The sequence below is a fragment of the Silene latifolia genome, chromosome 6 (genome assembly GCF_048544455.1).
Source record: "Silene latifolia isolate original U9 population chromosome 6, ASM4854445v1, whole genome shotgun sequence".
Lineage (NCBI taxonomy): Eukaryota > Viridiplantae > Streptophyta > Magnoliopsida > Caryophyllales > Caryophyllaceae > Silene > Silene latifolia.
This window is the reverse complement of record NC_133531.1, coordinates 43,892,574-43,917,248: the sequence shown is the minus strand read 5'-3', so window position 1 is coordinate 43,917,248 and position 24,675 is coordinate 43,892,574.

The window sequence follows — 24,675 nt, the reverse complement described above, 5'->3', positions numbered from 1 at the left end:
TCTCATTAGTATACATTTAGTAATTTTGGGTTGTATGTGGAGAATTGAAGAATCCTTCCATAATTCAATCAAAGTTATTGTCTTTTGGTATAATTTCTCTTCTTAATCTCATTTCCTTTAGTTTATTTACATTTCTTGTTCATTTAAATTATTGTTTGAATTAGTAACCATGTTTATTGTGTTATTCATGCTTGTTTCTTTATCTTTCAATTTCTCTCTTATAGGTATGTGTGAGTAGTCTTATCTAAGGTCATGGGGGATCTTGGGTGATTAAGGGGATTGAAATTGGGTTGTTAACCTTTTGAATTGGGTAATTAATCGGTCTTACTCTTGTGCATATGAAGTGCTCGATGAAATGCTTAAACGAAAGTTTGAGTCTTTTATTAGCATGTTTAACTTATCTTGGTGCATTGTGCTATTGGATGATTTTAGAAGTGTTTAAATGAGATGCTTAAATGAAAGTTGGAGCCTTTCTTAGACATATTTGATCCATCTTGGTGCTTATGCTATTAGATAGTCTTTATGCATGTTTGTGATGAGTTTGTCTCAACTAGGTGTAAGCTTGTGTGTAAAACCTTACTCTCATGCCTATGAAATGTTTGATGGATTGCTTAAATGAGAGTTTGAGTCTTTCATTATCATGTTTAGTCTATCCTAGGTCGAAAGACAATGGAAGGCCTATATGGCATGGTCGAGACGAGTTTTTTTCTTACTAAGTAAATGCTTGTTGGTTAGCTCTAATTGACTAAGAAATTAGGATCTATCATAGGCCTTTATCATTACCCATTTCTTATTAACAATCTTCTCTTCCTAGACTTACCCAAGTGAACCCAAGGACCTTAGTTTTCATTCATTTGATTAGAAGCAATTTTCATTTAGCTTAATTTTATATCTTATTTGCATCTTAGTTTACAATTAATCAATCTTACTTTTGGTTGACTAAAATAGGATTTGAACCGACTAAGTATACACCCCTGCCATCCTTATGGATTCGATCCCGATTATGCTACTTAATTGGGTAATTTATAAATTGTTTTTGACCCGGGAATGACGACTAGAACCGGTCATCAAAATGGCGCCGCTGCCAGGGATGGCGTCAGGTTATGCTTAGTTAGTTAGAGTCTTAGGCTTAGTCTTTATATGTTGTTTGCTTGTTTGAGTAGTTACTTGTTTCTTGTAGAGTGAGTGTGTTATTGCTTACCCCTAGTGCCTAAAAACACTAGGAGACCAACGGTTTGTTGAAGTATATGCCTAGAGGAAACGGTAATCCTTTGTTTAGTGACCTGGAACCGGAAAGGCTCTATAGAGCTTTAAGAAGAAGGACCTTAGCAAGGATTGGGAATTCCGACTTGGCAACTTTAAACCAAGCTAGCACATCTACCCAAATCTCACCAAGAAACCTTTACCAAAGAACAACCAAACAACACAATCTATCCCTTCTTACAAAATCTATTCCACAATTTTCAACTACCTACAAATACCCACCACAAAGTCCAACATGAATCACCAAAGTTTCAACCAAGGTTACCAAAGTAATCAAAACTTCTACCATGGAAACCAAGGGAACCAAGCCAACCAAGGCTTCAATCAAGGGTACCATGGGCAATGGTATGATCAAGGAAATGAAAATTTTAATCAAAACTATCAAGGATTCAACCAAGGCTTTGACCAAGGCCAATGTTCAAATTTTCAAAACCGGTATAACCATGATTCTCCTTTCTCACTTGCCAACCAATATTTCAATCAAGAGCCACCACCTCAAGCAAGCAATTTGTTGGGAGATGCCCAATATGACAAGTTGTATAAGATGATAGAAGACTTGGCAAGTTCAACCCTTCAAACCATGAGTAACCTCTCTGCCTATCAAAAAATTCTTGAGACCCAAGTCTTCCAACACATAAAGGAACTCTATGCCTCCCAAAGTACCCTTATTCGTCTAATGGGTTCCAAAGCTCTTGTTGACCCTCAAACACCACCGGATGGATTTTTAGGGCAAGGGCAAAATGATAAGGATACTATGGAGGTAAATGAGGTGAATACTATCATTGTGGGAGGGGAGGTGGCAATGGAAGAAGCATGCATGTCTCTTAATCTTGGTAACGAGTCAAGGCCAATATCATTTGAAATGAGTGAAGAGAATGATAACCCGATTGTATCAACTACCCCCGAAATTGGTGATCATAGAAGGAGTGAAATTGATGATGAGTTTGTTCTTGAAGAAATAATGGGGATAGAAGTTGATAGGAAAGAAGTTGAAACCGATGATGAAGAAGAAGAAATGGTAATGTGGGAGGAAAACTCATCGGTAAAACAAGAAGTTGGTGAGTTGGTTATTGAGGAACCCAAGGGTACACCAAAACCTTCTTATGTGCAACCTTTGCCTTTTCCTCAAAGGGTGGAAGTGACCAATTAAGACTCATGTGTCGATAAGTTCTTTAACTTGATGAAAATGATGGAAGTCACTCTTCCATCCACGGAAGAGACACCTCATTACACCAACTTTCTTGAGGAAGTTATCTCAAAGCAAAAGAATATCTATGATGATGAGGAAGACCTTCCACCACCAATTCCTTCTAAAATTCATGACGATGAAGTGTGTGTCAATGACAAGTGTGGGGAAGAGGTTAGGACTTGGGAAATGGAGGTTGATGAATTTGAACTTGCCATACTTGGGGAGTTGAGGAGCCGTGAGAAAAATTATGATATTTGTAGTTTTGACACTAGCTTGGAAGATATTGAAACTCTCCTCTTTGGAAATAGTTCGATTCATTTGGAGGGTCAAGAAAATGAGGATAAAAATGACAACATTATGAACCTCAATGTTGAGAAGTTGACTCCTCCACCTCCCACCTCCTACCAATTTACTTGCCTTAAAGAGTGTAGCTCGATCACTTCAAGCAAAGAAACCCCAAAGAAGATTTATGAGGAAAGGGTAGGTGATGTGTTGATGATAGAAGATGAAAAAGAAAAAGAGGAGTTGAAGCTTAAGGTTGGAGAGCATCACCCCAATGTCATCCCTCCCAAATTTGATTCTAGCACTAATACCCCTCCAAAAATGAAGCCAAGGGTTGAGAAGAAGAAACCAAAAAGATGGAGAAAGAAGGTGAAAAGAAAAGGGAAATGTGAGCCAAGCCTTGAAAATGAAGAAGTTCTTGTCCATGACAAGAAGAAGCTTGAAGAAGAAATTGCCCGGAAATGGTTGGAAGTGCACCATGCCATGAATGGTGTACATGAAGTTTTGTCAAAGCTAGGGAGCTCTTGCTCCATGGGAAAGTTTGAAGTCGGTAAGGGGATAGTGGGATTCCAAGAGGGGGATCCCGGTTGATTGAAGCCTCCTTTATGAAGAGGTTTGGTGGAGTTACATAAGAACCACCGCCTTGTGTGGACGCGGGCCCACGGGGGTGCTTGGGAGGAAGAGAACAAGCGTTTGCATTTGTGGAGTCGCCACCAATTTATTGTGGAAAATTGGAAACCGTTCGAATACCTCATGTCATGTCAAGACACAAAGTAGTGACATAGACACCAAGAATTCGTTACCCTTAGCATTCTATGTCTAGAATGACTCTCGTGGATGCCAATGAACACGGATGTTCACAGAGATCTGGAGTAAGGGGTGAGGGTACGTATTAGGAAGCTCTTTTGATCGAACACCTAATCCTGCCCGCCTCGATAGCGGCCTCTACTAATGATTAGGGAAATTGTCTTTACTCGATATACTGTCAATTATATGCATGCAATGCAACATCCAAGTTTTGATTCTAACATGTGAAGAATTAGACTAAGTCGGTGAACAATTAATTTAGCATACAATTAGGTCGAATCGGGATTTAAGTTCAATTACATGTGAAGACATACAAATGGTACAATAAAAGAAATAAAATAAAATACAATGATTATAATGGATTAATTGATTTATGTCGAAAATACTTTCAAAACGGATAATTTGAGAAAGAAAGAATAAATAAATTAACGAACAGGAATTAGGCGATAATGCGATTAATAGTTAATTAATACGTAAACTAAATAAACTAGGTCAAGGCAGAACGGAAGTTCAGAGACAGAAGTCATCCTGGAACAGGCGCAGCAGGACTGCGCCCTTTGGAAGAGGCGCAGCAGTTGCTGCGTCTGTTCCAAGGGTGAGTTCTGGCTGTGAAGCCGGAACTGCAAATCGTTAATTTTAATTGGTGAATTTAAGGATTGATTACGATATTCGACCCGGATGAAAGTGATTTAACAGGTTATTTACATATGAATAGGTCGTAAAAGCAATAAAACATGGATGAGACGAATACGAACGAATTAATTACATGAATGAAAGATTGATTAATGACATGGGTGAACTAAATAGGTTAAACATGACGAATTAATGAAGAACTAACGATGAATATGACGATATACAGATGAAAATATATCAAAGATCGAATTCCAGAAACTCAATATGAAAGAATTGAATCTCTACAACCCGGGTTGAGTTTAATGACGAAAAACCCGCAAATATTGGATTATAAGGGATTTAAGGTCGGATTTTAATGATGAATTATATGCTAATGACGATAAAAAATGTACATGTGAAATTATTATGCTATTATGTCAAGAAATTGAAGAACAAACGAAAACAAATAAAAAAGCAACGAATTTACAGAGGACGAAGGAAGAAGAAAGGAAGCAGGAACTGCGGCAGCCTCACGAAGAGGCGCAGCAGGCACTGCGCTCCTTCGAAGAGGCGCAGCAGTTGCTGCGTCCTTTCTCGACGGTTGTCTTCTGATAATCCGTAAAAAGGGTTTTAAAACATGGTTTTAGAAATCGGTTTTAAGAAGTATTTTCGACATAAACCTTACATTAATGATACAAAAAGGTAAATAAAAATAAATAAAGAGAGATATACACCCTCAGACTTACATGTTTGACGAAACGAGATGAACTAAGTTTACGATTAGTGATGCTCGACTCGAATGTAACGAAAGTGCCCTCGTAAGAGGAAAACGATTAAGATTAATTAAGTTGATTGATTGTGGAGTTGGTCAAATTGGTCGGTCATGCAAACGAGGCTGGTACTCAGAAAGATCCGAGCTTACGTGGTCGAAAGTTCAAACACGTAGACGCCAAAAAGTAAGAACGTGGTCTAGAATGCAAAGGGAGAAGAGAAGGGCGGACACTCGCGTGAGAAATATAAGGAGCGAAGGCTCCTATTTATACTAATCACGTGAAGGAATAGGGTTTTCGGAGAAACTTTGGAAGTGAATCTCGAAAAGATATGAAAAAGATACGAAAAATACGCAAAAAAGGACCTGGGAAGAGGCGCAGCAAGCACTGCGTCTCTTGGAAGAGGCGCAGCACCTGCTGCGTCTGTTCCCAGGTGGTTTCCTCCTGCGGAAGAAAGATTTCCGTGTTCAATTTATGGAATAACGGATTAATCTTATTTTCCTTAATATTTTGTATGAATATTACGGGAAATTCTTTACCAAAGACTAAAAGATTGTAAAATATTTATAAAATATGGAATAGAAATATCCGGAACATTCCAGAACATTCTGACTCGGGATTTAGCGGTTATCAGAAAATGAAGACGGTTTTAGGCCCGGACTCCAAATGTACTCTAATTACTGTCAAAACGACCGTATCGGCACGTAGATGACAACTAAGAGGTAGACATCAATGTTTGAGCAATCACTTGACGATAAACTTACGAACTTTCACAAATCGTTCCGCGTACCAAACATGCGGCCCAATCATCACCGGGTGGTTTGCGGGAGGTACAGAAATGAGGTATCTACACCTTGTATATATTCTTCCTCTCTTTAATTAAGTTTTTACCGCATTTTGCATTTAGTGACATGATCCGATTAGGAGTTAATCTAAATTAGCTCTCTTTGCATTCATGTAGTGTAGATTGGATTGTACTTTCAATTTAGCATGTAGGATAGTTCATGCATTACATTCATTAACCAAAAATCACAAAAAAATTGGAAAAATTTCAAAAATTTCAAAAATATGTATTTACTTTTCGAATATCCTCCACACATTTATTTCCATCATGAAATATGTATATAAATACGTGTGGGGAGGACATTCTCAAATTTTAAAAATACAAAAACATGTTATTTATTTTCAAATATTTAAAATAAAAAAATATGTTCTTTTAATTTCTTATTCTCTCCCTATACTTTGTTCCATTGAGGACAACGTAAATTTTAAGTGTGGGGAGGGAAATATCCACTTTGTGAATATTTGTTTATATTTGTATATACTTGCTTGTTAATTTGAAAAATAATTAAAAAAAATACCTAAAAATTCAAAAAATTCAAAAATTCCAAAAATATTGCATTGTTTATATTATATATATTGCATTTATCCTAACTTTTTTTATTGACAACACATGAGAGCATCGGAGAAGACATTTGGTAAAATTCTTCCAACCTTTTTTCTTTTATCCTTCCCTTTCTTTTTGTATATATAAGCATGGAGGAGGACGGGATATGTGATGTGGGTGTTCCCTTTGGGAACCGTTTTGGATATGCTTGTGTTCTTGGTGTGCTGTTAGGACTAGATATTTTATGCATTTAGAGTAGATATGTATATATGTGTTCACTCTTGCATTCACGTAGTTTGTTCATATGATTAGTTGCATCCATACACGTTGCATCTTGTTTGTAAATATTTGCATAGGGAGTCTTAATGTGGAGGGCATATGTTGTCAACGATGTTAATTTGTTTTGCCCGTGTCATTTCCCTCTTGATAGCTCGTACCTCTTGATGACACATGTTAGGGTTTTTGCTTGCAAAAACCCGGAAGTCTAGCTTAACAACCAAGTTGCGACCACCTTGTGAGACCGTATTAGGCTCGAGACTTGACCTAGGACCGACATAGCTACTAAAATGTGAGGATAGAGCCTCCATATGGCCGGTCCATCAAACCGGTCCCGTTTAGGTCATGTGAGTAGTTCTCCTTACGTGGTATGTCATGTCAAAACGCATAAGTATGATGCTCATTCCATACCGTAGAAGTGTCGATGTGCATGTTGAGAGAATTTTGCTCAAATAAAGTAGCCTCTCATAACCAAATAAGCTTATTTTTCACCCATTTGATCATCTTTCCTTTTTGTTCACCCAATTTGTGCCTAAGCCTTGTCATTTCAATTGCCAATAAAATAACTACATTCCATAAACATCTCACCTTTGTTGAGTAGTTCGTCTTTTTAGTTGTTTTGAGGAGTATAATTGGGTAAGAAATTTGATTTTTCTTGAGGTGAACGGTCCGAAATATCACAAAAGTGAAATGAAGCTTGGTGGTTGGCCAATTTTGCAATTGTTGAGGAGGTTACAAGTGAAGGAAAAGAAAAAAATGAAGAAGAAAAAAAACAAGTAGAAAAAGAGAAAAATGAATTGAAAAAAGAAAAAGAAAAAAATGTATATTTTTGTCCCAAACAAAGGGTTGGTAATTTGCAAATCGAGTTTTGCTTTGAAGAGGATTGGATAATTTTTTTGGAAATGACAATCTTTGTCAAATTTTGTGGAATAATTCTTTTGCATTGGTACGGTTTAGTGAATTGGTTCGATGTGGCGACTACTCGATCTTTAGCCCCACATGTCGTAAAATGGTGCTTGCACCAAACCCTTTTCACCTTACCCAAGCCACATTACAACTCGATTGTCTCTCTTATGTATGCATCGTTTTGACACTTCTCTTGCGGATATTGAATGGAGTACCATATTAGAATGCGGGCATGCTTCACAAGTCGAGTTAGGGGAGTGATTTTGGTTACTTTTTGTCACAAAAATCACCCGATTCTTCAATGAGTGTCTAGTGAAACCCGTGAGAGTCGGTCTTGTGTCTCCTTTGATCAAAGGTTTGATATGGAGTTGAATCTTGTGTGTGTCGTGTCATTCTTGGGAGTATAGCGAAGTACTTCCCATTTCCCGCCTAGAATTTGTTTCTTAGGCACCCCGTGTTGTCAATATTGGCTACTTGAGCTAGAATTAGTGATTTGACACCTTGGTAAGACCCGGAGACGACATCCTCCACTAATGACACTCTTTGTTCGGTTTTTGAAAGTAAAACGGCCGCTTAGATGAAGAAAGCGGTTTGACTTTTTGTGATGCATCTTATATGTTGATTCGTGCTTAAATGTTGGATGTGTCCAATTTTCCGCAAGCCCCCACTTGCCTTGCATCGGAATGCATACCTCATTGTATTTCAATGTGAGTTGAAGGGACGGAGAAAGCCCGTTAATTGCCTTTCGTCGGATATTATTAGTTTAGCTAGTTCTTTATTTTATGGGTCACAGTCTAGTTTAAATGAGCTTAATCGAGGACGATTAAGGTTTAAGTGTGGGGAGATTTGATATCGTCCTATTACGGTTTATCCCCGTCCTATTACCTTATTCCGACTCATTTTGTGTGCTTAATTGTCTAATAAGCTCATTTAGTTACTAATTTATAATAATTAGTCGTATTAGTTTATAATTAATTATTAATTGTATTTATGTATATTATTATTATTATTATTATTATTATTATTATTATTATTATTATTATTATTATTATTATTATTATTATTATTATTATTATTATTATTATTATTATTATTATTATTATTATTATTATTATTATTATTATTATTATTATTATTATTATTATTATTATTATTATTATTATTATTATTATTATTATTATATTAATTTAATGTGCAGGCAAAACGGGAAAGTGAGGCGGAAGAGTAAGACGGGATTATGAGAAGAAATGGCGGAGGTGAAAATAGGCCAAATCTTGGAAAAATAAACTAAGTAAAGGAGCAGCTGCTAATTTCAGACGGTCTTTGCTGAGCTTTTACTACCACCTCCGGCCACCGTGGCAGCCACCACTCACCACCACTGACCACCCTACACTTCCAACATCACATACCAACCATCCACGACCACCATGGACCACCGCAACAGCCACCACGAACCCTTCTTCCACCCCTAGCCACAAACATACAATTACAACCATTTCATGCGACCATCTTTCAACCACCACTAAATCCACCTCCATCCACCGTGGCAGCCACCTCTCACCACCATTGGCCACCCTTAACTTCCTCTATTACAACCCAACCACCCATGGCCACCAAAACCACCCAAAACAGCCACCATGACCTCTCCTTCCACCCCCCGTCCATAAACAACACAAACAACACCCATCTCATGCACCCATCTTTCAACCACCCACAACAGCCACCTCCAGCCACCGTGGACCTCACCTACGACCACCACTAACCATCCCAGATATCCACCATCACTAACCAACCTCCTACAACCAGCATGGACCACCACACCAGCCGCCATAGCCCCCGTATACCCCTCGACAAACAAACACCTCCCCTATTTTCTATGCCGGCTTACCGGCATAAGCCCTCACCACCGGAAGACAGCACGCAACCCATCTCAATTTCTGAAGTGCTCGATGCCGGCTTGGCCACCGGCAGCCGGCCTACCGGCATACAACACGCAAGCCTCAAACTCGCAACCGCATCAATCAGCTCTTGTTCTCTATGCCGGTGCCCCGGCAGCCGACAGGCCGGCTCCCACTACACCCCAGTTAATTCCTCCCTTTTTTTAACGCTACTCGCTGCCGGTACCAGCCCTGGCCGCCGGTGGCCCGGCAGAGGACGCTTGTTGTTGCGTTTTGCCATTATGTCGATGGTTTTGTTTTTATGCGTAGATTAGTTTGCTTATTAGGATGATTATTATTATTATTATTATTATTATTATTATTATTATTATTATTATTATTATTATTATTATTATTATTATTATTATTATTATTATTATTATTTTTTTTTTTTTTTTTTATTATTATTATTATTATGCGCGCAGCTTTCATTAAATGAAAAACAAAAGTTTACATGAAATTGGTGGGGAGCAGAGAAACAAGCTGGGCTCCCACACCCTTAGCTTTCATTATTATTATTATTACTATTATTATTATTATTATTATTATTATTATTATTATTATTATTATTATTATTATTATTATTATTATTATTATTATTATTATTATTATTATTATTATTATTATTATTATTATTATTATTATTATTATTATTATTATTATTATTATTATTATTATTATTATTATTATTATTATTATTATTATTATTATTATTATTATTATTATTATTATTATTATTATTATTATTATTATTATTATTATTAGATTTCGGATCATATGAGAATGGCACAAGCGTGAGAACCGTGAGAACGCGCGTCAGTCGTTGGATCTTGTCTGACGCGGCAAATCTAAGGGCCTATAACGCGCGCTGCTTTACCAAAACTTGAGGGCTTTGTCTTTCTTTTTCACTGAAATCTACCTCGCGCTTCTTCGTTAAGCTTTCAACCATGGATTCCGACCTTCTTTGTTAAGCTTTCAACTATTTCTCTCTCCTTATTCTCAGTGGAGTTGCATTTTCGTCTTTCTGTTGGATTTTCTCTTACCTATTTCGTCATGAAGGTGAGTATTGTTTAGCTTCAAGCTTTTCTTGATTTCGTCGTTAATTTATGTAACTCTCTTGTAATCTAAAATAATGTTTCTTATGTTCATTTTGCCGGATTATTTATTTTATTGATGAATTTTGAGTTCAGTATTGTTTTTAAAATCGAAATTTGTGTTTTCATTTGCATGCTATCGGAATTTGTATTTGTCGCATTGTTTGTTGATTTCGTAACTTGCTTATACATTTCGATTTGTTTGTTGTTCTTTAGTTTTATCTAATTTGTGCTTTTTTGAATTTTTGTTGAATTTAAAGTACTTTTAACGTAAGTAGCATCAATTTAAGACCACATGCAAAAGGTCATAATTGAGTGCACATTATTGTTGTAGATCATGTACATTTCAATAAAACTGATAGGACATTTCTTCGTGAAACGTGTACAACACAAAGTAACCGATTAATATTACATGCAAAACTACTTTCGATTCCATCAAGCGCAAAGGCGATCCTGGGAACCGTTACACGCCGTATTTCTCCGAGGTTGAACAACCTCGGTCCCTACCGTTGATGATCCTACTCCAACGTTCTCCCGTATTACCACCCGGATGTCACCTAAAAGTTTTGTTGATTTCCTTCGATACCTTGATTACAACCAATGGTGTGCTCTGGAAGAGATTGGTTTTTCTTCATTGTTTTGGCTAAGGGTTACAAGGCTTCCTTTACGCCTTGGTTATTGGTTAATTGAGAACTACAACCCGTATTCGGATTTCATCATTCTACCTGATAAACAGCGCTTTCGTGTTTCTGCTTCTTGTATTCATGATGCTGTTGGCCTCCCAATTGGAGGAAAACCTGTTTTACTTTCATGCTGTAGTGATGAAGATGCAGAATGTGATGCGTTTTACGCGCATTGGAAAGCTCAATTTCATGTTGATGGTCAAGTGGATATCAAGACCCTTGCAGAGCATATTATTTGTCATGATGATTACAGTGATCAATTTAAGATTAATTTTGTGGTGCTTGCTGTGTCTTTGTTAATGCGCAACAATCAGAAGCCGTTCGTCAATCACCATGTACTAAAATCGCTGAGGAATGTGTCTGCCATTGGTCAGCTTGATTGGTGTCAATTTGTCATGGAGAGTTTGCGGTATAACACAAAGGATTGGGTCAAGAAGGGGAAGAAGAATCACTTTGGTGGACCTCTCCTGTTTCTAATGGTACAAATCTTATGCGTTACATTTATTGTTAGTTATTATGGTTTTAAAACTGCCATTTTCCGATTATAATCCTGTTTTTACTTGCACTTGTTTATGTTGACCGTGTTGTCCATGAAAAACGATTCGTAGAAAGAGATTACTATACTCTTTTGAATTGGACATCTGCTGCACTTTTCTCAAGGGAAAAGTGGGAGATGGAAGCTGGTCAGTTTGGTCTTGGTCGTGTAAAAGGTCGATTGATGGAAAGAATTAGATTTTCTAATCCATGTAGACAAGTGGTTGAAAAAGTGCGGAGAGTGTCGAGGGATGTTAGTACTGATACAAAATCTCCAATTTCATACTCGTCTCCGGAGGTATATCCATTGATTCTTGAAGTATTCACTATTCCTTTTCAAGATTCACTTTGAAATATTTTCTTTGTACCTTCATAGTACTAAAGATGTACCTTCATAGTACTAAATATGTACCTTCATACTGTGCCTTGTCCAGGAGTTTGCGAGATGACTACACTTTGCTTCAAAGAAAGAGAGTCATGGAAGATATGGTTGTGTTAGATGAGAAATACGCGGTTGGTTTGCAATGTTTCCCAGGTGAAGAGTGTGTCAAACAGGCCCATTCTAAGAATCGAATTTGTATATTTGACATATGGTGGTGGTACCGAAGATGTGTCGTGTGCACCGCCGTGGGAATCCAAAGACACTAGATGAGGATGAACAGTTTATTGTAGCAAATGCGGAGAAAGCGTACAAATTGAAACTTGCTCGTGCTAAACACAGAGAACAATGTGCTAAGTGGAGAAATTCATTTGTACCATCCTTTGGTGAATTTTCGTTCGATTTAGGGTTGGAGAAAGACTTTGCTGAGAGTGAGGCAAGGTTAGCCGCAGCTAAAGGGGTTAAACGGGATTGCCGTGTCACTGGTGAATCTTCTTCAGCTACCAAAAGGGTTCATTTCATGGCAAGTCCTTCTTATATACCTCTATCCAGCAACAAGCAATAGTCATCTCGTTTTGATCCGTTGTTTTCTGCTATCCAAGATGACACCAATGTGTTAACGCCTCTTACTGCGGTTCACCTTCAAGTGGCTGATTATGTTTTCAGTGACCGGGGCATTAAAAATCGTCGTTCCAGGTAATCTAAAATGTGAACTTGTTAAATTAACATTTTGTGAATGTCATTTTCACTGTTTCACACCTGACAAGTAACTAGGTAGTATCCCGCGCTTTGCGCGGCCTGTTTGTATATTTTATTTTATAATTTAAGGAAAACAATAAACTCGTAATTTTTATACGAATTTAAGATTTAATCATAAATAAAAATAGATTAATCTTTCTAAATCTTAGTTTTTTTAGGTATAAGGTCAAATTATTCTCAAATAAATACATAAGAGGTTTAAATGTAAGTAATGAGTGATAGGTTATCTGTGATCAATGTTTTATAAATGAGGTACAGAATATTTATTCGAAAATATTTTAAAAAAATAATTACGTAGTCTATTTTCTCATGTCTTTTATTACGCAAATGCTACTTGCCTTATTTAGAGAAGTGATTTATCTAAGGTATTAAATGGATTTGTGCAATTATTGATGTTTGTTTAAGGTAACCAATACCCTTTCCCTTCTCTCTCCATACACAACTACTTCACCACCTATACCACCAACTAACTACTACCGTCGACACCCACTACAACCCATCACGTCAATACCACCACCGCCGGCAGTATCGACAGCGTTTCCTCCCTCCGTCGTTGGCGTTGGCGTGACTATCCTTCTCCATCCCAACCACCTTTGAACGCCATTTCCATCCTTCCAAGACCACCTCTTACACCTAATAAAATACCTCCCCCACCTACAAAACCTCCTTTCCCACTCTCCAAAACACCAGGCCTGGTGTTTACTACGGTGAGGGAGGGAGTCTAGTGAGCACTTATATTCGTACAAGACTTATTTTGCAACGCGAATGCATTTGTGGTCATTAAAGCCGTCTGAACATGTTTCGAGTGTTGTCATTGATTGCTGGTCATCATATTTGAATTGTAAAGAGGAAGAAAACAATCTTGGTACTCCGAAGCGGTTCTTTTTTACCACGCTTGTGCATGTAAGTACATTTACATACACTCTTAAATGCTGTGTGTAATATGTATTTTGAAATATTGTACTTCCCTCTTTCGTTACTTTCCCATGCAATCAGATTAGCGAAACCCGGCCCAGGTTTAAGTGATGAAAAAATTTATGAATTATTCGAGGCTCGTGCAAACATGGAGTTGCAGCTTTTTCCGGGAATAGAAATAGCTTCTATCGCACTCGTAAGTTGTTATTGTTTGCTTGACATACTTTGCAATTTTCTTTGCCATTGTTGTATTGCATTTTAAAAAAATTGAGACATACTATTATCGCATAAGTTCTTTCTTTTTTAGATTAATTCCAACTACTAAACTCATTTGAACCTCAACTTGTATATACCCATTTTATATTAAAAATATTCAGATTAGGCCAAAGTAGGATAAATGGCCATTTAACACAATGTTAATGCTATAATTTCTCAATGTACTTTCTAAACGTCCTAAATGTACTTTTAAAATATTTACAATGTTAATGTTGTAATTTCTCAATGTGGGGAATATCTTATATGCATGAGCAGTTGCAACTATATGCACACGTTGGGAACATAGACCATGAGTCATACTATCATTCCATGTCTACATTCTGCTTTTGTTTTATTTCAACTGCTTGAGTCAAAGGGAATTTTCTTTGCGTTTGTATTAAATAAGGTCACTTTATATTGCAATGTCCTGTTCTCATTTTTTACATGTGCCTCATGATTAGTTAAAATGTACCCTTTGAAGAGTTTGACTGTACTTATGGTTGTACGTCATTTGTTTTGTAATTTCAGTTTTTTTTTCCCAATTGTACACGAGAAACACTTTTTCGTATACGTGGTTGACCTGGTGAGGAAGCGTTTCGTCATTCTTGACAACTCACTCTCAGATGAAGATGCCATCAAGAAATATGGTGTATCTCCACATTAACAAAGTATGTTTGAATTTGACACATTTTTGTTGTTTTATTGACTTTTGACTATTAGTCACGCTTAACACTGGTTTACAATATTTTGTCATAGATTGATGCTTTTGGAAGGTTTTTGGGTGAGAACCCAAAACTTCGACTCTAGCAACATTGTGTTGGCTATGGATCCCATTGTTGCAAAGCTTAGTTGGAGAAATAACTACAATGTTGATGACTGTGGTATATACACAATGAGACACATGGAAACATTTATGGGATTAATCTCTTGGAAATGTGGCCTGATGAAAAATGATGTGAGTGTTGGTTCTTATTTTAAAGAAATTCATGTTCATTGTGTTTTGCCTATCTTGTTAATTGTTGACTTTTTTGCAAATGAGCGTGCTTAAAGTGTTACGATACAAATATCTATGCACATTACTTATGTTCGAGCACAACGATTGCCATGAAAATTGCTTTGATCATGCGAAGAAGGGTCATTTCTCTAAAGTTAGTGATTACATTTAATGTTCAGATATTATCTACGCAGTATGTTAGAATTTGTCTGATGACATCGCTGTTCATGTAGTATGATGTTTTAAATTCTAGTGTACGTTAGTATGTGTAATGATTTGTAATTGCATAAGCAAAATGTTGAATTTGTGAACCAATGTTTTGTTGCACTTAATTAAAGTACTTTTTTGTCTATTTTTGGCGTGCTATTTACTTGAACGTTATTATCTCCTTGAATAGCGACTGAATTAGCAAAATAATATAATGTACATTTCAGGTCTGCTTTTAAATTTCTTCTGTAAAACAGTACATGCACATTATAAACATACATAATGGACATTTGAATTAAATTGAAAGCACATTTATTACTATTATACATTGAAAACAGGGAAATAGGTCTAAAATCACTTCAAAGATCTATCTATAACGACATCATAATCTAAGTATATGAATGAACTTTTGAAGTTTTCTATCTTATTAAACGATCACATGCATTACAATTTAATTAATATTTCATGTTCTTTTTAAAATAATTTAATGTACCTTTAAATATAATATAATGTACATTTTCCAAACAGTGCTTAATGATATTTTAGTTGCACCTAATTATCAAAAAATGCACATTATGAATATAGATTATGGACATTTAGAACTTTTAGAAAATACATTGACAAATTATAACATTACCATTGTGTTAAATGGCCATATATCCTAATTTGACCTAATCTGAAGTTTTAAATTATAAAATGGGTATATAAAAGTAGAGTATCAAATGAATGGTTCTAGTAGTTGGAATAAACAAAAAAAGAAAAATAAAATAAAAAAAATGGACTTACGAAATTATAGTATGACCCAATTTTTTTAAAAAAACCGCCACTTTAAACTTCTTCTCTTTAATATCTTATTACTTTTTGATAAACCTGTCAATTAAATTGTACCTGCACGTTTTCTCATTCTCAGATCGTTCATTTACTCTTATCGCTCTCTATCGGAATGAAGGTTATACTCTTTGCCTTTAATTATTTGCTAAAAACAACTGTGTTTACTTTTCATCTGCTTCGAATTTAACATAGTTTCCTTAGCTGTTAATGTTCGAAGATGTTCATTATAAATTAGTCCTACTATTATTTCTCAGGTTCATCAATATGTCTAAATTTATACGCATTGTTTCCTAATGATTTTGATGTACTTTGCTATGGCTTAATATTTTTAAATGTTTAGGATGTATTTTCTTCATGTACTTTTTTAATGTTTAGCATTTACTTTCTGGATACGTGTCCTTCATATCAATATGTCGGAATTTATACGAATTGTTTGCTAATGATTTTGATGTAGTTTGTTACTAATGTTTAGCATTTACTTTCTGGATACATGTGCTTCATATTAATATGTTGGAATTTGTACACATTATTTCCTAATAATTTTGATGTTCTTTGCTATGGCTTAATATTTAGGATGTATTTTCTTCATGTACTTTCTTAATGTTTAGCATGTTCTTTCTGGATATCTGTATTTTTAAAGGCTTTATGTTTCTGTCTTATATGTTTTTTTTTCTCTTTTTATTTTTTAAAAAAAACAACATTTAAAACTGAAGAACACAGATGTCACTATGGTTGTGCAAATCAGTCCGATTCACCCTCTTGTTTGTCAACCTCCATCAAGATTCAACACAGACTCTTCTTCTGCTGAGATAATTGAAGTTTCTGACAGTCCTACAATAGGAGTAGTACATCATCCTAGCATTTGTCATACTTTACAAACAGTTGACAAAAAAATTCTTCTGTTGCGATAATTGATGTTGCCGACAGCCCTACAATAGACGAGATTGTTAATCGTCCTAGAGTTCGCCGCACTTCGTGTAGCATCTTAAAAAACTCCTCTTATCCTTTGTTGATTGATGTTCCTGACAGCCTCATTGAAGATGGGATTGTTGATCCATCTTTAATCGGCCACGCATTAAACAGACTGTGAGGGACAAACATGACATTGTTAGGGCTACCTTAGGAACAAGCTGTGCAGAAGTGCCACCGATAGAAATTCTTGCTCATTTAACTGAAACACCAATTCAAACGTCATATCAAACAGACCAGGTTTTCAACAAACAGCCCACTTCTGCTAGCAAACACATAGCGGCTCTTCGTAAAGTGAGAAAATTAATTCTTTGAACGGAATAAGGATGCGCCTACAAATTTCTTTGTGTCATTCGGTTTAGGTGTGTTCCCGAGAAGATGAGGACTCTTGTTTATGCAGCACCAGAGCGGGGTAAAAAAAGAAAGAAATTGTCTGCTGATCGTCCATCTTTATATCCGAAAACAGGGAATCAATATCATTTTAGTAAGAGTCCTTCCTGTGAACCTCTCCTTGATGCTATTGACGACACGAATCCCTTCATACCTTTGACATCAATGCAATATCAGATTTCAAATTATGTGTTCACTGGCCACGGCTCTGTGGATAACAGTTGGTAATTACATACAGAAGATTAAATATTTTATATTCATTTACATAGTTCATCTTTACATATCTGCTGCTAATCATAATTCTATTACTGTTTTTTGTGCAGTAATACGTTATTTAAGTTCAAAAATAATGTCCTTGGTTGGGATCAACTGTTGTCATTAAAACCGTATCACTATATCTCAAGCTTTGTTATAGATTCTTGGTCGGCATATCTAAACTACAAAGAAAAGGATGGGAATCCAACCAATCCCACACGATTCTTTTTTAGTACACTTACATATGTAAGTTTGGTCATTGTTTTCACGTGTTTCAGTTTACTATTTCCAACATTTTCACATTACTAAAATTTTATCTTCATTGTGCAGTTGTTATTAATGAAGAACACATGTGCTTCTATTGATGATCATCGTTACAAACCTTTCAAGCGCCGCATCGAAGTAGAATTAAATGAGTTTGAGTGGATTGATCTTCCATCCATTGAACTAGTGAGTCCCTCACTTCATTTAGTAATTGAAATTAAATTCAGTATTACTGTAGTAGTCTATTTAAATAGAAGTCAGTGAATGTACTCTCAAAGTTTTCAAAATGTGCTATTACTTAACATGAAATTAACCTTTATTTGTCAGTGACCTTACAATTGTTTCTTTCCCTGATGCTAGTTCTTCTTCCCTATTGCTCTTGAGAATCATTTTGTGTTGTACGTTTTCGACCTGCCAAGGAAATGTCTCATTATTCTTGACAACCGCATTAGAAGGGGGAGTGTCTTAGAAGAGTATGGTGATAGTGTACTTGAACGGTAAATTTACATTCTCCTCAACTATGAATTATTATCGTTCACTTGCATTGGTAAATTCATGTATATTATGGTTCATCTCGTCTAATTTTTATTATTGTGTTACAGGGTGATGCTTTTGCACGGTTTTTGGGTGAAAATCAATCAAATATGGAGAAAAGTAATATAGTAATGGGCATGGATCCTACAATAGCAATGCTTCCATGGAGAAATAATAGAAATATTTTTGACTGTGGTATTTACACCATGAGGCACATGGAAACATTTATGGGAATAGCCACTTGGGACTGTGGACTGTCCAAAATTGATGTGAGTTTTACATTTTAATTGTAACTTATTTAGAACAAATCAATGTTATTTTGTTGGTTATTAAATTCTAATTTCATGTTTTTTTTTTTTTTTTTTTTTTTTTGCAGATGAGATCGTTGACAATGCTGAGATTCAAGTACCTATGCACGCTACTAACATTTGAGCACAACAAACATCGTAACAGCATTATTAGACATGCATTAGCATGTAACGACATTCACAAATAGTTCCTGAATATGATTTATTAGTTTGCTTTTGTACTTTTGATCTTTGGCGTATGTACATTGAAGTTGTCTTTGGATGTGCATTCACCCAAGGTACTTGTTATAATGTACATTCTATAATGATCAGTTGTCCATTTTAAAGAAAACAAATGTTCACCAAAATCAATGATCTTCTTGCTTTAATACGATAATGTTCATTTTAAGGAAAACAATTTTACATCTTGTGTAACTTTCTTGCTTTGGGATCTCACAATTGATACAATTAATTTATATCGTGCGTGGTCATTTTAATACAAGAATGTTCATTTTAAGGAAAACAAAAAAATATACTCCGTATACACCAATAGCAATATTCGAAATTGAGTAAATATATACAATTAGTACGTAGTATTTTAATTTAACAAAAAAGTATATCATATGTTGCACACAATTTTCCTACTTGCCCAAATAACCCCAACACACGTAAATCTAGGGTGGACCTAATAATACCCTATTATGGAAGTATAGGCAATTTACGTTCTTATAAAACACACAATTAGGTGTAAATCTAAAATAGATAAAAGGAATACTTCTTTCAAACAATCTTTCCAAAGAAAATAGTTCTTTCAACTACGGAGTATTAGGTAACTTCTCCATAAATTTTGGTTATACTCCACCTTCGTTTTCAATACTTCTTCATTGCCAGGTAATCACGTTCATTTACTAAATTGTCCTGAATTTCGTCCATTCTTTTGGTGTATTTCTTAGGTAATTATACTTGGTTGATTTAAATCATTGACAAAATCACCTGAAAATCACGCCTCTTTTGTTGGTTACATTTTTCATCGTTTACAATTTAATTGGATGTTCATGTCAAGTTTAATGGGATGTTATTTATTGTTTACAATTGTGTGAGATTTTACGTGTGTTGGGATAATTGGGGCAAGTACGAAAATTGTGTACAACATATGAAATACGAGTAATAGGTAAATTAAAATACTAATTGTACAATTTACTCAATTTCGAATATTGCTCACAGTGTTCATCGTTTAATTAATAGTGTTTTTAAAGTTTACAGTATGATGTTCTAAATGCTATCGTCCAATGAACATTTTGGCATAACCATTTTAAATGTCTCTGAGCAAATCATGTCATTATTTTGCTTGGGATTGGTAACAAATTCTGAAGAGGAAGACAGAAAACAATTCATTGCACATCATCTTGATGCAAAGAAGACAATGCTAGGATGGCTATTCAATGGGAAGGACGCCATAATTAAGGGGGTGGAGGATAACTATGCAAAAAACACAAGACTACAAGATGAAACTTAAATGCTACAAATCTTTCAAAAAGTTAATCAAGCTGACAAACATAACATGGAAGCAGTATGCAAGTGTTGGGCTAAGATGTTTATCCTACACAATGAGGAAGCCCGTTTAAGAGAGGAATATGAAAGCAGATTACAGACAAGCATTTCATTTGGGGTTAGAACGACTACCGGGGATAATGTAGTGGTTTTCCGAAGGTGTCTTTGTTACTTGACAGACAATCTCTTAACAAGGAGGACATTGCACTTGTTTCAATATCATTTGGCACCCGAGTTAGGAAATCTTGTTGTTGTAGACAGTGAAGAAGAAGATTTTGACTCTATCCCAACGTCAATTTCCCGACCAGCGGTCGAACTTGCTTTTATTCTATTAAATCAAACCGAGTAATATTATATATAAACAGGTGAGGTATATTTGAGTATAAGTTTTATATTTACCTCATACCCCTTGTACCTCTTTGTTGATTTTCAATGTCCATTCAGAATATAAGAATATAAGTACATTCTCTTATTTGTTAATGATATTTCATTATATTGACGTAGTACCTTTTGTAATTTTTGAATTTTCGATACATCATGAAAAGAATTGTCCCATCATTGTATTTACAATGTCCATTACGTGCAATAACAATGTACCATTTAAATTAAATAATATAAATTAATGCATCTAATAATTACACTCTCAGATGCAAGTTGTAAAATAATTCAGGTGAAAAGACACCACTATTCATGATTATTTACTTAAATGAGACATGTGTCAAATGGAAGTTGTAAACTAATGCATGTGAAAAGACAAATAATACTACACTCATAAATTGTAACTTCTCCTATTCTTATCCAAAGCAGTTTATATGTAAAACTCACTATAAATACTTACCTAAACTACTGTGGTAATTACAAAATCTAAGGAATACTCATACAAACCGTCTTCACTGCCTTAAAAAGGTACTCTAATTTCGGTTTTTTTTTTTTTTTTTTTTTTTTTTTTTTTTTGTTCTTATTATTTTTTCCCTGCAAAAGAAATGCATATCTTCATGTAAATAAGTATATCGAATATTATTGCAAGAATAATGCAGTAATGGAATAGTAATATGCTCTGGTAATTTATTTCGTACAAATAAATGTTTCTATCTAATGTATTCCTGCCAATGTCCATTGTCATGCCTTTAAAGGAACATTTATTTTATTGATAATGTTCATAGGAAATATTGTTGTGCACTTTGATATAGCATATATAAAAAATGTATTGAATGTTAATGACAGTAAACGACACAATACTATTTAATTAATATTAGAAATACTTACAAAAGCCATTCAAGACTGTTTCAAAATCACTTTAAATATAAAACTCACTATAAATACTTGTCTAAACAAGTGTGCTAATTACAAAATCTATGGAATAATCATATAGAAAACGTCTTCACTCCCTTGAAAAGGTGATCTGGTTTATGTAATATAGTAGCCTATATAACATTTAGATTATTTCATTTATAAGTATTATTTGATTAATCAGTATGTTTTTTTATCTTGTGAAAAGAAATATATACTATAGTCCCCAGACGAATTAAAAGTTGTTTTGGTCCGAAAATCAAACGCATTTGTGGCTCGAACGTTTTGCCAAAATTAAGTATAGTAGATATTTCAATCTGGCAATGTGCTTAATATTTGTAGGAGAAGATTATTTTACCTTTTCTTTTGTAATCTGTTTTCACAATAACATTGTTTGCTCTTTGCATGATTATACAATGTGAAAGCCCACGTTAATTTGTTTTACCCTACAGTATGGCCTTAAATATGGTTGAAGTTGGTACTTCCCATAATGCCTTAAGTTTATTGTCACTCTTTTTAAAATACGTTTATTTTTTGCACGAACGAGAATATGAGTTCGGTTACCAATATGGAAATAATGTCGGATATCGAGCAAAAACTCGCTAATGTTGAGTATGATCTCGCTGAAACTAAACGTGAAAGAGATTCACTGGATCAACATCTTATTGAGGTGCTTGGTCAAAACGAAGTATTAGAAGAACATCAGAAGCGCGTACGACGAGAAACTGGAAATAGTGAAATGAATGCAAAGTCACTACAACAAGAGGTGGACATTGTGAAGCGCAGATTGAAGTTTATCACGGTGAAAGAGACAAGATAGCCCGACAACTTGAAGCTAATAGACAAAAAAAATTACACAGAGGCTGACATGGACCGTCAGTTTCTCACCGGTGTCACAAATTGGTATACGAGAATCATATGCTCTTCTTGATGGTGAAAAAACTATACCTTGGCGTGATCGTGAAGGCTATGGAATTAATAGACGGTTATAAGAGACATCTAAAGGAGGACTTGCTGGAGGGTGAGAGCAGTGTTCATCCATCATTTGCGAAACGCAGTAAAGCGTTAAGAACTTTGATGTTAATTTATGTATAATTATAATATGCGGTTAAGTTTAGGAACATATGCGTTTTGATTAAGTATTATTGTCGAACATATTAGCGATTTATTATGAATGTTTATTTGAATCTAAATTATTATCATCTACCTAAGCTTTAACTGTTTAGAATTGACCCTTTCTAATGTAAAGCCAGTTACAAGACTGATCAACTATAATGTACTTTCAACATTTTAAAAATGTCCATACTACTATGTAACGATGTACCAAAGCTTTAACCCCGCATTTCTTTCAAAGATTATCCTCTTAAAATAAGGGAATGGGTTTGAGGTTGAACTAAGCGGACACATTATCCGCCTAATGCAACCATAAATCCTTCACCGTCCCGTTTTAAGATACTCAACCCCTAATTTTAATCACGTCCCCCAAAAGGGTTCACTCGTCCCCTCTAGGGTGTCTTTTTGTCTTGCCGCCTTCGAATGAGAAGCAAGGGAAAGGGTTTAGGGTTTGATTAGGGGGATCCGCGGTAGCGGTCCGCCTAATCAAACCCTAAACCCTTTCCCGTCCCGTTTTAGGATACCCGGCCCCTCAAAAAAGGGTTCACTCGTCCCCTCTAGGGTGTCTTTTTGTCTTGCCGCCTTCGAATGATAAGCAAGGGAAAGGGTTTAGGGTTTGATTAGAGGGATCCGCGGTAGCGGTCCGCCTAATGAAACCCTAAACCCTTTCCCGTCCCGTTTTAGGATACCCGCCCCCATCCCCCCCCCAAAAAGGGTTCACTCGTCCCCTCTAGGGTGTCTTTTTGTCTTGCCGCCTTCGAATGACAGCCAAGGGAAAGGGTTTAGGGTTTGATTAGGGGGATCCGCGGTAGCGGTCCGCCTAATCAAACCCTAAACCCTTTCCCGTCCTGTTTTAGGATACCCGACCCCCAAAAAAGGGTTCACTCGGCCCCTCTAGGGTGTCTTTTTGTCTTGCCGCCTTGGAATGAGAAGCAAGGGAAAGGGTTTAGGGTTTTATTAGGGGGATCCGCGGTAGCGGTCCGCCTAATCAAACCCTAAACCCTTTCCCGTCCGTTTTAGGATACCCAACCCCTCAAAAAGGGTTCACTCGTCCCCTCTAGGGTGTCTTTTTGTCTTGCCGCCTTCGAATGATAAGCAAGGGAAAGGGTTTAGGGTTTGATTAGAGGGATCCGCGGTAGCGGTCCGCCTAATCAAACCCTAAACCCTTTCCCGTCCCGTTTTAGGATACCCCCCCCCCCAAAAAAGGGTTCACTCGTCCCCTCTAGGGTGTCTTTTTGTCTTGCCGCCTTCGAATGAGAAGCGAGGGAAAGGGTTTAGGGTTTGATTAGGGGGGATCCGCGGTAGCGGTCCGCCTAATCAAACCCTAAACCCTTTCCCGTCCCGTTTTAGGATACCCGGCCCCAAAAAAGGGTTCACTCGGCCCCTCTAGGGTGTCTTTTTGTCTTGCCGCCTTCGAATGAGAAGCAAGGGAAAGGGTTTAGGGTTTGATTAGGGGGATCCGCGGTAGCGGTCCGCCTAATCAAACCCTAAACCCTTTCCCGTCCCGCTTTAGGATACCCGGCCCCCCAAAAAAGGGTTCACTCGTCCCCTCTAGGGTGTCTTTTTGTCTTGCCGCCTTCGAATGAGAAGCAAGGGAAAGGGTTTAGGGTTTGATTAGGGGGATCCGCGGTAGCGGTCCGCCTAATCAAACCCTAAACCCTTTCCCGTCCCGTTTTAGGATACCCGGCCCCCCAAAAAAGGGTTCACTCGTCCCCTCTAGGGTGTCTTTTTGTCTTGCCGCCTTCGAATGAGAAGCGAGGGAAAGGGTTTAGGGTTTGATTAGGGGGATCCGCGGTAGCGGTCCGCCTAATCAAACCCTAAACCCTTTCCCGTCCCGTTTTAGGATACCCGGCCCCCCAAAAAAGGGTTCACTCGTCCCCTCTAGGGTGTCTTTTTGTCTTGCCGCCTTCGAATGAGAAGCGAGGGAAAGGGTTTAGGGTTT